The 18294-nt window shown below is 39.9% G+C and overlaps 1 protein-coding gene across 4 annotated transcripts in view; it reads left to right on the top strand.

Moving 5' to 3' along the window:
- Positions 1 to 277: 277 nt before the first annotated feature.
- Frem1 (FRAS1 related extracellular matrix 1) overlaps positions 278 to 18294 on the top strand; it is a 156126-nt gene continuing 138109 nt past the window's right edge. For all 4 annotated transcript variants that reach the window (XM_047525778.1, XM_047525781.1, XM_047525780.1 and 1 more), the window contains exon 1: positions 278 to 396. The gene's annotated coding sequence lies outside the window, so the exon portion shown is untranslated. The remainder of the gene's footprint in view (positions 397 to 18294) is intronic.

An 18294-nucleotide genomic window follows, 5' to 3' on the forward strand; every position in this document is an offset into this window, starting at 1 on the left:
CCCTGTGCGTGTGAGTGTGTGTGTGTGTGTGTGTGTGTGTGTGTGCGCACACACGGGCGCGCGCCTCTGTGCTGCAGGCGGGAGAGGCTGCTTGGGCTCAGCCAGTGGCAGAGCAGTTAGTACATCACTTAGTGAGAAAGGAAGCTGGGAAGAGGCTAGGAAGAGAAGCAACCAACCTATTAACAAAAGCTCAGCTTGTCCCTGCAGACCCGAGCAGCAGAAGGGACGGGCGAGTTGTGGCTCTCGGCCAGGGAGCTGGGAGCTGGGGCTTCCTGCAAACAGTTGCAGGCAACCTCACCATGCCTGTCTCACTGGGAGTTCTGAAGCTGGGTGCTCGGGAAGTTTTCAGAGCCGTAGCAGCAGCCTTGGAGAAGACCAGCAAAGGAAGTGCAGTGTGTATGTGAACTTCAATTTTATGGTTTGCTTTTTTTTTTTTTTTTTTTTTTGGTTGTGTGGGTTAATGGATTTTTAGTACAAAGAAAACTCTAACCCAGCTGACCTGAGAGACTGGAATTTCAGCTCTTTTCCTTCCCTGGGATATTTTTCCTCCCCCTTCCTCTGAAAGTCCTTTAAACCAGATTACCGGGTCAGTGACTCTTATCCAGCCCAGCCCTCCAGTTTCAAGGGTTTGTAGCTTTTTGGCTTGGAAAGGAAAACCACTACCTGTAAGTATCCGCTTTCCGGGCTTCCTCTCCTTCTGACTGTGAATGTTCTGTTAGCAGAATGCCCCAGAGGCTATTTGCATACGATCATTAACACTGAGTAACAATGCAAGAAGTCTGCAGAGGCGGTTTGCAAAAACTTTAATTCTCCTGTTAACTCAGAAGGTGGGCAACTTGCACTGTTAGCAAACCAAATGCCAAGAATGGGTTCGTCACCCATTTCTAGGTCTCTTCTGAATTCATCACCAATGGTACTCACCAATGAAGTAACCATTTTTGAATTTTGTATTCTCCCCTCTGAAGTTAGAATGTTTCTTCTCAGTTAAATAGGCAAAGAAAGGGATGCAAAATTAGCAGATAATATCCCTAGGATATAAATCTAGAAATATGGAGATGATTTCTGGATACCTTTGCTTAAGTTTAGTTCTATTTGGATATATTATTTAAAAGTATGATGTCTAAAAGACTGAGAGATAGAGTTGGGATGCAAAGAAATCACATTGTTCTGAAGTTTATGTTTCTGATTTTTCAACTTTCGGCTCATTACTGACATTTGGCCTAGAGATTTGGTAGTAAACCATTTCTTTTTGTTTTCATCTGGAATCACAGGAATTAGTTTCAAGGCGTTTGATTTTAGTTTCTGTTTGTTTGTTTATTTATTTTTAAACTATTGCCTTCAGTCTTGCTGCTGGTGTGATTTACAAAGCTTAACAAGAGCATTTCCGGGGGCTGGCTGGAGTTTATGGGCTGGAAATCTTGCTAGAGACATTAACCTCTTCAGGGCTGTTTCACCGACCAGATCCAGTGATCCAGCTTCTTTTCAGGTCTCTGCTTTGGACAATTGTTAGCATCCTGGGCTCTAGTTAAGCTTGAAGAGTTGCATCCTAGCTCCATCCCCCACCTCCACATGTTAAAAGTGCCTCCGTTGTGTGTTTAAGAAAATGCTAAGGACCTTTGCTCTTTTTCTCCATCTGGGACTCTTCAAAACTTAACGTGGGCGAGAACCTCCTGGGGGCTTGGTGAAAAAGCAGACTGTTATTATTCGCCGCCCCCAAAGGACTTTAGGTCTGGGGTGGGAAGGAATCTGCCCAGGTGAATCTAAAGCAGGTGACACCACACTTGGATAAACATTGCACTACATTGTGCTTAGTTAAATTCTTGTCATGTACTTGGCTAATACCAAACCTTACATCTAAATGATAAACCTGAGTTTGAGTTGATGTTGAAACTAACTTAGGTGCATCTTGGTTTTGCATGCTTGGCTGCTGAATAGGGGTTTTGAACCAGCTTTTCTACCAGTTTCATCTTTCTTTTTCCTTGCTCCCTTTTTCATCTCTGCCTTTCCACTTCCATGAGTGAGAAAAGGAGCTGGAACCTGGAAACCATGTCTCCTTGCTGTCAGGTGCTTGGCTACAGACTGACCTGCTCCTGCTAAGCAATGTTTGTCTTGGACACTTGAAACCCAGGGCTGTTCTTAATTCGTTATCAGCCTTCTGGGGATGCTCTGTTCCTGGGGCTGGTCTTAGTTGGACTGAACTGAGTTGAATTTCTTGGAACAATTCAGGAGGAAACGTCTTTCTAGAAACAGTTTATATTGGAGCAACCCCCAGGGATTGAAGAAACAGGAAATGGTTTGTCCATCAGGTTAAAGTCCTCATTTGACCACACATGAAAGCCAGAACTTAGTCTCTATCTCCAAATTCACATTTTTATGGCATTTAATATTTAAAGTAAAAAGAACAGGATGTGGTATTTAAAACTCTTTCCTTTCTCCCTTTTCCTCATTTCAAGTATTTGGGGGTATGTGCCACATGCCAGACTCAATGCTAGTTTGTAAGGATTCCTAAGTGAGTAGTGTGAATAGTATGGACAGGGTCCTTGTCCCCACGGTGTTTCCAATCTCAGCTGTTGCCAACCAGCCTTGGAAGAGTCACCAAAGTACTCTAAGCTTTACTTCCTCCATTCTGTAAAATGAGTTGGGTTAGTGAGTTTGGGTATCTTTCTAGCTCTGATATCCAACACTGATAGAAATGGTTCAGTCTTCTAAATGCAAATGTGGAGTATGGAATCTTTTTAGCATGTGCTATGGGAGCAGACCTCAACACTGGTTTGCTTCTTTCCTTCAAAATTTAAAAATTATATCTTAAAATTTTTCTTCCTTTGACAAAGAACCAAGACTCAACCATTATATTGAGTGGGACAAATGCTGCCTTTTCAGAGCACACAACCCTCCCTCACAATGAGATCATGTAACTCACCCAGAAAGGCTGCTTCCCTGGGTCTGGTCACTCAGGGGGACAGCCTCTTATCTTGTCTGAATCTGACCGTTGGTTCTCTTTGGAGAGCTGGGTGGTCTGAGAGGGCTTGCCAGTTTCCAAAGTGCATGGCTTGCAACCTGATACTTCCATTGAAGCTACTCCCCAGCTTGTGTGCAGCCAGGTGAGAGGCTCAATGTGAAACCTTTGAGGGTATGGAAAGACAAAAAACAAGCAAAATCCCCACTCCCTAATGAAATCTTGTCTGTACTATATTTTGTCTGTGATGTAGCTTCTCTTGTCGTGGTGACTGGGGACACCATTTCAAAGACTCTAAAACTTGGCCATCAAGATAGGAAAGACCTATGTGCTGTTCTGATAAATGCAGCCTCCAGGTGTCTGAAGATACTATGTTTGGGTGGGAAACTATTGACCGGAGGATAAGGACAGGGATATTGCAAAGTTAGGACATTTTAAACAGAATGTTCTCTGCTCTTCATTAGATAGTTTTTAAAGGAGAAAGTAAAGGAGAGAGTTTTTGGTTTCACTCATATTTCTACCTATTTGTATGGGGTTGAGGATATTTGGAAATTTGTACTGAGATGAGGTCAAAAATGCTCCTTTTGAGCATCATCCAAAAGCTGCTGAGGTTGCTTGACACTTTTCACTCTCAACTTCATCCTGGAAACTTTCCTATCTGGCTTCTTAGAGAAAGAAAGGCAGATAAACACTCCAGGCCCAAGCCCTGAGGCCTTCTAAGGGGTGTTCTTCCTCCCTGGGACCCATCTCTGCATTCCATCAATGTTATCAGCTGCTATGTGGTGCTTACTAAGGCTTCCTGCACTCCTAAGATAAATAAGCCACATCTTGGTCCCGGAAGGGCCACCCCCTACTCAATATCATGGAATCTTCATTCCAAGGCCCACGTTTCTTGTTAGCACACACATGCAAAATTCCTTATTTTGTAAATTATAGACTGAAACTTCTATAAAGTTAGAAAGTTTTCAGATAGAAGAGAAATCCCTGGATAGACTCATCCAAATGTTTCAAAATTGTTGGGAATTTCTCATAAAATCTCTTTCAGAGCCCTGATTTTTCTTTTCTGTAAAATTGAACCTACTACTTTTTTTTTCTTGGTATCAGGGATTGAACCCAGGGGCACTTAACGACTGAACCACACCCCTGGTCCTTTCTCGCTGAGTTGCTTAGGGTTTGATAAGTTGTTGAGGCTGACTTTGAACTTGTGATCCTCCTGCTTCAGCCTCCCTAGCTGCTGTGATTACAGGCATGTGCCACTGTACCTGGCATGATCCTACTTTTCAGAAAGACAACACAGCAACAGTATTTTAGTTCTATCATATAACAAACCCCCTCTTTTATAATATGGTAGAATATTTCCATTTCATCCAATAAACATAAGTGATTGTTTTGAAACCAGAAGATAGCACTGATATAAAAGCCTGAATGTTAAATCAGAGAGGTATAGTAGAAAAAAAAAATAAAGAATGGCCTTCAAATATATTTCAATTAAATTCTAATCCTGAGTTCAGTGTTTTTTTGCTTCTGTAACCTTAGCTCCTTGGGATTAAAATGAGGATATCAATACTTCCCTTGCAAACTGTCTTTTTTGAAAGAAGGCTAATACAGGAGGATAGGCTGGGAAAAGACAAGCATGTGGCAATTACCTGATTCATACGTGAAAAGAAGAGAGAAATTGTCAATAAAACGTTCTTCCAAATCCCACTGGCTGGTCAGAGCAGAGCTCAGCCTTCCATCCTCTGAGCCCCACTCAGGCCGGCAGCCTGGTTCACCTGATTCTTTCTCACAGATTGAGTTGCCTGAAGCAGATCTGTGCAAACTCAGACTATGACTACTGTGGAGAATCAAGGGCAGTGTGGAAGTCCTTCTGTCCTCATTCTACCTGAGCCTCACGAGTTGGAGAGTTTTATAACTGTTTCAGGTAAATATACAGGAGAGGACTCATTCTTTTTTTTTTCCCCCCTCAGGATTTTGCTCCTTTGTAGCAAGGGACTCAGCTTCGGGGAGAAATGTTTGAGAATTTGTAATGCAGAGGTTGTCCCATAGTAAGCCTGGGAACTGTCACCAAAAGGAAGGACACAGTCATTCAGACATGTGGCGTGCACTCTCCCCCACCATTTTATTTTCCTTACAGATCTGATGTTTGCACTAGGGTGAGGCACTCAATTGATGTTTACTGTGCATCTCTGTGTTCGACCCAATACTAGCTCTGGAGAAACTCCCATGAGTGGAATGGTTGTGTTTTTTACTTTCAAGGAGCTTACAGACCCAGGGAAAAAGGCAGGGAGATAGGTTTTAAATGGATACAAATGAATAATAAAATGCCTGTAAGGTGAGGTATCATAGGATTCTGTATGAGCAGATAAAACTGGTCTGGGAGGTTGAGACCAGAAAAATGGGTAGAGTTTAACCAGGCAAATGGAATGGTTCATGGCAAACAGAGCAGCACAGAAAAACTCAGAAGCTGGCATGGGAGTAGGGGGGCCTAAGGAATGGAAGGAGCCAGGTTGACTAGCCTGTCGATGGCCAGGAAGACAATGCTGTAAGAGGCTGGAGAGGTGGACAGGGGCAATCTGGCAAGGAAATCAGTCTCACAGTTTAAAGGGCCCCAGAAAGCACATAATCCACACTTCTTCCCCATAACAAAGAACTCTGGCTTGTGCTTGTCTGTACCTCAGCCCTTACCATTGTCAGACAACCCTGAGGGAACATTCTAATAATAAGGGGAGCCTTCTACCCATTTTCCTAGTTTCTATACCCTAGAAACACAGAGTAAAGTCATTCTTCCTCCAAATATTTGAAGACAATTTTTTTTTTCCTGAATAAATTGCTGCCAAAGCAAGTCTATTTTTTCTCATACATATGCAGTTAATTTTTGGAAATATAGAGTTACACATTTTTGTTTATTGAAAGCTAATTTACTGGCTTTAGTCCATCATTCCTGCCTCTGATTATCAAGGCTGTGGATCTTGACTGTGTCCTCAGTGATAAGTCAGCCCCTGGGATTTGTTCTGTCTGTGAACTGGATAAGCTTGTCTTCTGTATTTTTGTTTAGGGATTTAAAAAAATGTTTTACCAGAGAAAGTAAAAACAGAACTGAAGCACAACTCTGGCTGTTTCTCTTAAATGTGATGATGTCCCTAACCTTCTCTTTTGCTTTTCGAAGAGGAAACTAGTCACAGTGACTCTATAACCCTTAATTATAGAAATGTCTAAGTTCAATGGGAAGAGATCAAAGATATCAACATCTCTTCTCGTTTTGACAAGATTGTTAAAGGCACACTCATTGTCAATTTCATTTATTGACCCAGAAGTCAAATGTATACTACATACAACAGACAGATTTATCCTCTGCCTTAAAACAAATAAATAAAATAGTTACTGCCAGGTAGGATGTGATAGATGGCTATGATGGGTCTAAATTAAAAAAAAATTTTTTTCCTGCAATGGCAGGAAGGGAAACTTTCCAAATGGAATGATCAGGCCTTAGAGCATCCTGGAGGAAGCATAAGCAAAGACATTACAGGTAATATAAAACAGCACCTTTTAATGTGAATTTGTTGTCATTTAATATAAACTGATGTCATGATCAGTTCCCTGGCATCCAGGCATTAGCAAACCATTTCAAATTACAGACCAACTGCTTTTTCTCTTGCTTTCCACAACTTTCATTCTCTTTGCCTTATTTTAACATTTTCTTCATTTTAAGGAAATGGGATTCTTTCTTACCATATGCTGTCCCAGTAACTTGGGTCTCCAGACCAACTGTGGCCTCTGCTACTTTAGTACCTATTTTAACACAATAGATCAGAATGAAACCACACAGCTTTTTATAAAAATTATTTTACTAAGTTTGGAAAGTAACTAATGTCTCAAACCCTTAGTAATTTTGGAATGGTAAAACAAATAAAAAACAGTTACCATATGACCCAGCTTACCACTCCTTGGTATTTATCCTAAAAAATTAAGTCAGCATACTGTAGCAACAGATCAATAACCATGTTTATAGCAGCACAATTCACAATAGCCAAATTATGGAACCAGCCTAGCGTCCATCAACAGATGAATGGATAAAGAAAATGTAATATATATATAACAATAGAGTTTTATTCATTCATAAATAAGAATGAAATTATGTCATATACAGGAAAATGGATGAAATTTGAGAGCATTATGTTAAGTGAAATGAAGCCAAACAAAGAGTTTGTTTTATCTTAGGGTTGAATGTTTTCTCTTATATGGGGACACTAGAGAGGAAAAGGAGGGGAAAACAGGAGGTGAGTATCTCATGAAAATAAAAGGAGACCAGTAGAGTAGAGAAAAAGAACCAGGGAGAGAGGAGGGAAGGAAAAGGAGAGATACTGGGGAACAATATTGAATAAATTTTATGTTGTCATATTGTGTACATGTAGGAATATGTAACTATGTTATGTAACAATATTATGTATAATTATAATGCAACATTAAAAATATGGAAAAGAACCCAGCAGCTGCTGAAGGTACTGATGGGTGATTAAAATGTTACTTGTAGGCGATTTATCAGTAGGACAGGAGTTGAATGGCTATTTGATTGTTTTAAGTAGTACCCGGAGTTTAACACTGCATTTTATAGCTTATTCATTTCCTGTTCACTATACAGTCAGGTCCATAACACCTTCTCCTGCTGTTAATTGATCTCCCAAATTATTAAGACATTACTACAGAAAAAGGAAATAAAATAAAACCCGTTGCCACATAGACCCACATTTAAAAAAATCAATTCATAATATGCTCTGGACTTAAGAGTTTGACTATAGGATAGGGTCACAGGGAAACTTCCTCAGGCAAGGTTAATAGCTAGCTTTGCACTTTCATAGATGCTTTAAAAAACCCCAGATGGAACCCATTTTATCTTTCTCATCTGGCTGTAAAACCCATGTGGAACTGATTTGACTGTTCCAGCGAGGAGGGAGAAGAGTGCAGTGTGTGCCATTTTGCATTACAGATGTTATGTGACCTCACTCGTTGATGGTTGCTCAGTTGCTTTGCTGGAAACTATTGGTCTTCATTTAACCCAGTAAAGAGACATTTCCTGTTCTGTGGCTTTGTAAGTTACTATGGTGCCAGATCCCTTATAGTGCATAGAAAGTACAGATTGTGTGAAATGTTGGTAGAAAGACTCTGGTGTCCTGGCCTATTACTCCCCCGTCTTTAGTATTTGAGTACATTAGGGATGGCTAATGATGGCCAGGCACAGTGGTGCACACCTGTAATCTCAGCTACTTGGGAGACTAAGGTAGGAGGATCACAAGTTGAAGGCCAGTCTCAACAACTTACTGAGCCCCTGTCTCAAAACAAAACAAACAATAAAACCATAAAAAGTCTAGGATGTGGCTTATTGGTAGAGCACCACTGGGTTTAATCCCCATACTGAAAACAGAGAGAGGGAGAGAGAGAGAGAAAAGGTCATATTCATCCCAAACAGGAGGCTGGAAGGCTAGAGATGGCGAAATGGGCTCAAATGCACAAGGTCAAGGTCTGTGAACAAGTTAAAGTGCGTTATAGAGAAGGGAGATAATGGCCATTATTTCATTAAAGAGTCAATAATAGGAAATGTATACATGAAGAAACAGGGGTATTATAGTTTGGAAGCGTAAGTGTGGTTTTTAGTTTATAGACCAGAACGTTTGAATTTTTCTGCTTTGCAGCAGATGATGAAGCAGATAGCCTCAAATTTCCTTTTGTTATCAATAATAGATTAATAGCAAGTAATAATTTTAGGAAAATCTGTAAACCTGAACATACTCATTTCTATTTTACCCTAAATGTTGTACTGGGGCAGGGGAAAGCAAGGGAAAGCTTTTACCTTTGTTTTAAAAATTTACAGCACAGCCAGGTGCAGTGGCCCATACCTGAAATTCCAGCAACTCAGGAGGCTGAGGCAGGAGGATGGCAAGTTCAAAGACAGCCTCAGCAACTTAACAAGGTCCTAAGAAACTTAGTGAGATCCTGTCTCAAAATAAAATACTAAAAGGGCTGGGGAATGTGGCTCAGTGGTTAAGTGCTCCTGGGTTCAATCCCTGGTACCCTCCCCCGAAGGAAAAGTTCATAGCATAAGATCAAATTAAAATGCAATAGAAACTCGTGATCATAGAAATTGTAGTTAAACTGTGTTAATTTCCTTGATTTTAGACTTTGATTTCTTCCTGATAATTTCGCTAATTCAGGAAGCCACGACTTTGTATATACATCTTAAACATGTGGCTGGCTTTCTAGGAGTGGCATCAATGTCCGTGATACCAGACTGTCAATGAGTTTCCCCCTAGGATACCAGATGCAGGACTCTTGCCTTTTTGAACCCAATATGCCAGAGAGCTGTCTGGGAACATCTTACCTATTGCTTCTTTTTCTTCCCCGGGGCTGCAAACACTGGGTTTTGCAAGTCTCTTTCGGGTTTGACCCTGGAGGTAGCATTGCCAACTCTGGTCCCACTACCTTTCTCTACCCTGACCCAGAGACTTACTAAGTCTGACGGTTGTCAGACACATAAACGATCAAACTTTAGTCTTGGGTACTGAAGTTTCTTCTACCTCTTATACTTAGAGGAGAGGAAGATAAAGTGCAGCCGTTTAGAACAGTGGTTCTCAATCTTGGTTTGCCATTAGAATCAATTGGAAGACTTTTTAAATTCAGATGTTTGTGCTCTACTCAGACAATTAAACCAAATTCTGGGAGTGCTGCTTGGGTCACTGTGATATGAAGCTAGAGATGGGACCCACTCATGTAGAGGGTTTGTCAGAGCGAACACTTTCATCTTGTGAGTTGCCATTGTCATGAACAGTGCAGTCCCTCATAATCCCTCGCAGGGCTGTCTCCTTTTGATGGGGGTGGAATAGGGCCGAAGTGATGGCAGCGATGTCTTTTGTCAGTCGAGACTCTTCCTCAGCCTGTGGGAGTGAGCTCCAAGTTGCAGTACTCCAGGGCCACGGTTCACCTGCTGGTCTGTGTAAACAGTGTCCTGGTCCCCCGGAGCATGGTTACAACATGAATGGTGCCCTGCCATTTGGTGTCCTGAACTGAGCAAGCCCAGGAAAGGAGTCTCAACACCTCTGACCAACACTGCATAGGACCGATGTGTTGGCATGTTTTCCCTCAGGAATGTTTGCCACCCTGATGAGTTTATGCAGCACCCAGGGACATCACAGTTTGAACTGATTTGTCAGCTCGTCTGGACATTGTGCCTAGGGAAAATATGTTCCCACTTCTTGACAAACTGCAAACCAACATTGTGAACATAGTCTGTTTATGACTTGGAGACTCCAGGAAAGTATTTGAGCCAAGATTGCTTGTGTGCTTCATTTTTTTTTTTTCTTTAAAAACATTTCTCTACTTATTGGAATTTGCAATTCTTATACAACATATTTCTTATACATTGCACTGTCCTTCTGCACATCTTTATTCTATAATGAAGCTTCTAATCAGACATTTGGATTCTTTATGTTCAGTCTGTGATGTTTATGGAAATTTTGTTTTTGAACTGGTATTTGAAGCATTTTTAATCCCACTGTTTGAGAACACCCTCCCACCCCCTATTCTCTCTAGTGGCGCCCTCCCCAGTTCTTCCAAAGTAAGCAGATTAAGTTTCACTGTTCTTAATGCCATTAGGCTTGATGAGCTACAGCTATACCAGGAGTGGGGCACGTGCAGTGGGACCAACAGTGGGACCAACGCTGCATGGGGGTGTGTTCACACGTGGGGCTGCAACCTGGGGTGAGTCCTGTGGGTTCATGAGATCTGATAGTACCTGAGTAGCTGGGGGACATGCAGATCCCCAGAAAGGATGGAATTGTAAAACCCAGCTAAACTCAGTCCCTAAACACCAGGAAGTGTGATGAGCAAGACCTGGCTGTGGTTTGTCTTGCTTCTCTTGTTCTTATGGCCCTGCACTGCACTATAGACAGTTCTCTGGCTCTGCCTGGAGTCCCAAGAGTCGATTCCGCCTAACTCATGAGACATGTCAAAAGATGGTTCAATGGGTAACTTTTTTTTTTTTCTTGGTACCAGGGTTTGAACCCAGGAGTGATGAATCATTGAAAGACATCCCCACCTCCTTTTATTTTTTATTTTGAAACAGGGTCTTGTTAAGTTGCTTAGGGCCTTACTAAGTTGCTGAGGCTGGCCTCAAACTTGTGATCTTCCTGCTTCAGTTTCCTGAGTCACTGGGACTACAGGCGTGCACCACCATGCCATGCCCCTTTGTCCTATCTTATTTCTGCACATGTTTCCACTCTTTATTGAACCTAATATAAAAACTGTCAAGCTCAATGTTTCCTCTGGTCTTTGTTTCCTTATGAATGCTTCCACGTCTCATAGTACTCGTGTTAAATAAATCAGTACATTTTTCTCTTGTTCATTTGTCTCTATTCAGTCCAATTTCTCAGATCCCAGCCTATGATCCTAAGATGGATAAAAGATGGGGAGAAGGGAAGGATTTTTTCCTCCCCTCTTGTTCTGGTGGCACACGCTGGGGCAGGACTCTCTCTCTGCACTCAGTACAGAGTTGGTCAGTGCTTCCTCAAGATTCAGGAGGGATATGCTGCAAGGGATGTCTCTGGGCCCAGAGTCTGTGATATATGGAAACTGCATAGGACATGAACTGAGTGTGAGAACTGAGTTATCACTCCAGGCTGGGGTACAGATAACTGTGTAATCTTGGTAGTCTCTCAACTGCCACGGACTTCTTTTCTTCTATAACATGAGGGGACTTCTAAAACAGGAAATACAAATGAGTACTGGACATTAGAACAGAAAAGAAAGCCAAATCTCCCAACTAAGCAAAGGAAGTGCAAATTAAAATAGGATACATTTCACTTGGAAAGTGAATAAAGATTAAAAGGAATAATATTGAAAGGAAAGAAGGTTGGTAGGGTGTAAGGAAATAGGCAACTTATTCCTAGAAAAACATAAATATCTATTGCCTCAAAATAAGTTTACACCTGTCAACTTTATAATTCTATTAAAAGGAAAACCCAACAAAATAGACTGATTTATAGTAAAGGATTTTTCATGATCTTCTCTTGATAGAGTATTAATTACTTCAGTGTAATAGTGGGATAAATACAGAAACCATGGTACATCCATGCGGTGTAATCAGTGCACATATTCAAAACAAGATCACAAGGACCATTTAATGACAAAGAAATGCTTACAACAGAGTATTATGTTAATTGGAAAGAATGGTATACAACTCTTTTTGTAGTATGGTTTCAGTTAAGTTTAAAGATTGTGCGCGTGCGAACACACACACGAACACACACACACACACACACGCCTACATATTTTCTTTGGGTGTTGGGAAGTGTGTTTTTCTTTTTCTATAGGTTGCTGTATTTTAATCCTTTAGCGAATAAGCATACATTTATTTTGTACTCAAAAAAAAGAAACTAATTTTCAGAAAAAGCTAATAAATTGATGAATAAAATGAAGGATATGGACTAGCTAATTTCTGAGGCTCCTTTTAAAACCATACATTCTTATTTTTAGAAAAAGCAGATAAATTGATGAGGATATGGACTAGTTGATTTCTGAGGCTCCTTTTAAAACCATACATTCTGTGATTTAGATTAAAATTTAGAAAAAATTGTGAAAGGAGGAAACTGTTATGAACAGAATCAATATGTATTTTAGTGATTTAATAGACTGGAGTTATGAAGTAGCCTGTTTGCCTTGAGGCATTTAAACTGTGCTTGGAGGGTAAGTAGCTGGAACACAGCATCTTAGCTGTTTGACAGGGCATGGGTATTAATTATATGCTCTTTAAGTAACAGCTATTTTCTTTAGAGGCATTGCCTCCAGTGAAAGTAATTCCACTGCTGTCATCCACTGCTGTCTGGGACCATAAAGGAGGTTATTATGGGTTTACATACTGTAGAAAAAAGAGCCTGCGGCTAGAGAAACAATGACCAAGAGTTTTGGTATAATGTGAAGCAGCAGAATAGAGCAGGAAGTGCAGGGCTCCTGGAGTTAAGCAAACTGGGCTCCAACTGCAAGTACAAGGTCAAGCTGATGACCTTGGGTAAGTTACCTAACTACTGTGCCCCTCATTTTCCAAATCTGTAAGATCACTATTTATTTCCTAAAACCATTGTAGAAATCAAACAATACAATGTATGTAAAGCACTTTCAACTACGCCTACCATTTAGTAAGCAGTTAATGTTAGTTTTTATTATGATTATTATAGGTCACTTCTTTTGGTCACCATTTATCAATAAAATCAAAATAATAGTAGAGATTACTTTCAGGTAGGTTAGGAGATAGAAATGAAAAGATAAATATAAAAACTATAGCCCAGTGCCTGTGTACAATAAGAAAGTAGTGGTAAGTAAAAAATAAAAACAGGAACATGGACACAGGGCATACTAAAAATTGCTAAAGAAAAAAAACTTAGAAGTCACAGGCTATGTCTTTTTTCATTATTCTGTTTTCTTGGTCTGAGAGAATTCACTTTCAAAGTCCTGTGTTGGACAAGATTGCAAGGATTGTCTCTCCTTGGTGGGCAACTGAGCAATTAAAGCGCTGTAAGAGGTGATGAACTTCTGGAAAGAGAGCAACCTGCTTTGGGATTGTCTCCTGAGGCTGCTTTCATATTGGGGCTCAGGGGCTCAGTGTTGGAGGGAATGGAAGGGGGATTGTCAGGATGTCAGGATGGAGCCGAAAGAGCCCCTGGCCAGGATTGCTCCCCCACACTGTTGCTCCTGCCTGACCTGGGGCCACATGTGTGCAAAGTTCACTGTTTGTTGCTCTGAGGATGGAGGAACAGGCTTCTCTGCCTCAGGGAGTTTCAAGGTTCAAAGGAGGTCGTGGATCTGAAGCCCTTGGTAATTTCATCAACTAAGAGTAAGTTTTGGGCAGCTAGCTCTTTGCTAGGACACACTCTCCTGATTTGCAGTTCAGTGTCTCTTGGTGAATCAATTTATGTCACATGTGATTTGGATTAAATTCAGGTGTTCTATGGATAATTATACTCAACTATAGGTATATTATGCTTGCAACTTTTAAATATGATTATATTAATTTATTTGAAATTTATTTGTATGAATTGTGATTTTAAAAACATAAAAATACCATGATGTCTTCTAAGTTTATTTTGACTTTCTAAGTTTATTCTGCATTTTAAAGTTTTTACTGTGAAGTAGAAGACAGAACATCTTTATGAGCTTTCTTTATTATTATAGTCAAAGATTTAAAAATGTTTGTATGCTTATGGGTCAGAATGGGTTATTGTGAGTTTGCTATTTTTTTTTATATTACTTTATTTTTTGTCTTAAAGGACTTTAAGTTACTTCCAAGATCTAAAGTTATGGATCATGAGGACTCTCTTACATACACCCCCCCTCCCACACACACACATGTGGGAGATAAAAGCTTCTATTGCTTATGTCATCTTTAGTCAGATGGCAATAACTACTTGGATCACCAGTGAGAAGAATATCTGGCCATATATGAATTCTGCAAAATGCAAAACAAGCAAACAAAAAGATGTAGTATATGATTGATATCTTGGTGTCTGGGTTGGGCACAAGGGTGGAAGTACACTTGTCTTGTGTTATGTAGCTACCATAGGAAGAATATGGGAGATTCTTCTCATTGGGGCACATCATTTACCTCATTACTACTGACCATCAAGAATTCCCATTGCAGTGAGGCTGGAGTTTAGCTGGAATCTAGTTTTTTTTTCTCATGCATACATGATCTCAGACTAGTGACAGAAATGTCATGTTTAACCGACATGATGACATGCTTCTGTAGTTAAGCTGAATGTATACCGATAAAATAAATATGAGCACACATTTGTCTCATACACCAAATGAAGTACCACTAAATTATTTTCTTCAGTTCAGGAAATTTTGCAAGAAAGAAAGTTTGGATAAGAAAAACTTTATGAATTTTTATAAGAAAAAATTCAGAGCAGGCTGGTTTTCCTATTTACAGGACATTTTTTTTTTGTACATTTTAATTGAGTTGGACAGGTATGCTTGGAATACATGATTTACACATGAAGAAAGAATGCAATAGTGGGAAAATGGTCAGTAAGAGCAGAACTGACTTGCAAGGGAGGCATGAGGATTGGAAAATACTGAGAAACAGTTGAACCACACAAGAAGCAAAGACAGGATTTGTTTCTATTGCAGAATTGAAGTCAGTCCATTGTGGCTGAAAGTCACTTTATAAGCTCCCTTGGGGAACTCAGCTGACTGCCCTTTCTACCTCTACTTCCAAATGACCCCAATAATACTGACAACTCCTTGAGTGTCCAAAATAGCAATCAGAGCAAGCTGTGCACAGATGGATTCTGAGGATCTGACTTAGCCCTGTGTTGAGCCTAAGAAAATGAAGTTCTCAAGGACTTGAGAACTTGGGCTTTCCATTAGGACATTGTCAAGTAAATGTTGGCTGCCACTGGACGTCACAGTTTTGTATCAGAGACAAGACAATTGCCAGCATCTTATCTGGGGGGAGATAGATGACCCAACATCACCTAGGAAACCTTCTTTGATTCAGAATCTTGATTTGCTTTTCTGTTTTGTTTTTTTTTTTTTTTTTTCCTCTTTTGTCCTTTCTCAGTCTATTCATCCAAATTCTTTACTCTTTCCCTTCTGCTGCCATCTCTTGCAGTAAAGAAAAATCAGAGCAGCATCGTTCATGGAATATTCACATACTTGATGTTTCCCACACCAAGAGAAAGTGCAAAAGAAAAATTAGGCTGTAACTAAAACAGAAATAAAACAGTGTTTTTGCTCTTTGTGGCACATAAGTCTCTTGTCATCATCCAGGCCTGATAAGGATAAAGGATAAGTTTTGTTTGACTTTGAATTTGCAAATTGTTACTTTTGTTACTTTTTCCCCTTCCCAATTGCATTGTTTCAGGTTGTTTCTGAAATATTAGAATTCAATTTTTTGTTATGTATCCTATCTTAAGACTATGAGAAGAACATTGAACTATGTCTTATTTGAAGTTTATTGAACCCAATTTTGCCACCCTCACAAGGCCCGATTCCTGTCATTCTATTTTTCCTGAGGAAGTTTTACTCTTATTTCTGTGATATATTAAGTAATAATAATTTTGCATTTGTGTGGGGCTTTATAATTAACAGAACATTTCCACACTGATTAGTTCATTTGGTCTTACAGGGAAGCTTTGGAGGAGGCAGGGTAGGTGATTCCATTTTTGAAAGAGGAAACTGAAGTCATACGAGTCACGATCAGAATCCAGATTGGGCTGAGGTCGTGGCTCAGTGGTAGAGCACTTGCCTAGCATGTGTGAGGCACTGGGTTTGATTCTCAGCACCACATATAAATAAATGAATAAAATAAAGGTCCATCAACATCTAAAAAAATTAGAAGAATCCAGATCTTCAGAATTCAGATCTAGTCTTCCACAACACTGTGGTTCTGGGAACCACAGAAATAAATTTCCTTCCCGTTCTATGTTGCCTCTTCAGGATAGATGGACATGAGGACTTGGGCTTTGACTTCATCCCCCAGTTAAGGACTTACTATAATTGAAGAATGAGCTACTGTCCCACAGGCTGTTAGGTAAGAAGTTGCAATCTTCAGCTGATCAGTGATTAAGTTAATACAAAAACTTGAAGAAGAATGTGATTTTGAAAGGTGTAATTAAAATTAAGTCATGGGTAACAGCAACTACAAAAAATCCAAAATAATAGCAAGCTGAACCAGAAAGTTTCCAATCTTTATCACGTAAAATTCTGGGGAAATGGGCTGGTGTGATCACTGCTTTGCAAATGTCCCAGAGACTCGGGCTCCTTCTTGCTCCCTGCTCTGCTGTCCTATGGCGTGGCAAGTTTCTCACATGCAAGGCTGCCTCTCTTTCTGGGCAACAAGATGAATGGAGGCATAAAGAAAAAGGGACAAGGGGAGTACAATTCCTCTTAAAGAAGGTTTCTCTGAAGTGCCATGTGGCATCTTTTCTTAAATCCCTTTGACCAGAATCTGGTCACATAGTCATAACTGCAAGAGGGGCTATATTCTGGGTGACCATAAAAAGCAACCTGAGTAACTTAGCAAGACCCTGTTTCAAAAATAAAATGTAAAGGACTGGCGATATAGCTCAGTGGTAGAGTGTCCCTGGGTTCAACCCCCAGTACCATTAATTAAAGAAAAAAAAAAAAAAAAAAAAAAAAAAAAAAAAGGCAGGTGAAAATGGATATTGTGAGACAAACAGACATACTAGTCACAGATTTTGGGAAAGAGGTAGTCAGTTACCAGAAGAGAAAGGAAGGAAATATTTGCTCTATTATCTTTAAAATTTATCTGAGAGGAGCTTATTTGATATGGTAAGTTGCTAACATGAAACAGAAGATTTTGATTGATTTGTTTCATGCCAGTTCACCTTGCCTATCTTATTAAAACAGTGTAAAACCAAAACATTAAATTATTAAACACCAATTTGTAAAATATGATGAAACTTCTAAGATAACTTCACTTCTATGGAGGTTGATTTACTCACAGTATACACAGGTCTGGCTCTAAAAGTGTGGAGATGTTAGCAAGGCTGGGTGGGAACTGTTGTAAAAAGTCAGGGGTGGGGCTGGTCTGGAGGTGGCTGACCAGGGTTCACAGCATGTACAAAGACCAGGAACTTAACTCTGAATCAAAGCCCTTGTTTTATGTGCCTGTTCATAGAATGTTAAGACATCTGTGGAGCTCCAAAGGGGATTTGTTTCAGCTGTTGGCTGAGTGGGTGGCCGGGGAAGAGAATTCCAGGACAACATGCATATACCTACTCTGCTACGGACTGTGTGTGTGTGTGGAGTTTCACACAGCCCATCAACCCATCAGAGAAGCTGTTGGCTAAAACCCTGTGGTGCCTCTCCGTTTTGCTGTGATCTTCAGTTTCATTCAGGATTCCTAATCCTCCCACTAGGTAAATGGCCACATCTGAAAAGAAAGATGCAACTATCCTTTGTACTTTGATGACTGGTTCAGGTAACTAATTATATTAATAATTTTTTAAAATGTCAAGTAACATGATAACATGAGGACCCATTTTCCTGTTTGATAGACTTCTTTACATTGCCTTTGTCAGAGAATGTGTCTTTAATTATATGTCTTTAATTTGTGTGCAAAATAATTTTGCTCATAAAATACAGTTTTATTTTCAAATTCTCTACAAATATACTTTCAAAAAAGCATTGACATATAAAAAATTGCTCGTTTCTTTTGACATCACACATACAATAGATGATTTTATACAAATACACATATGAGATTTTTGTATTATGTAGTTGCATGTTTTTAAATTGCATGCCTTTCAGTTTTTAAAAATATTGCTGTT

Source organism: Sciurus carolinensis, chromosome 14, assembly GCF_902686445.1.
Source record: "Sciurus carolinensis chromosome 14, mSciCar1.2, whole genome shotgun sequence".
Lineage (NCBI taxonomy): Eukaryota > Metazoa > Chordata > Mammalia > Rodentia > Sciuridae > Sciurus > Sciurus carolinensis.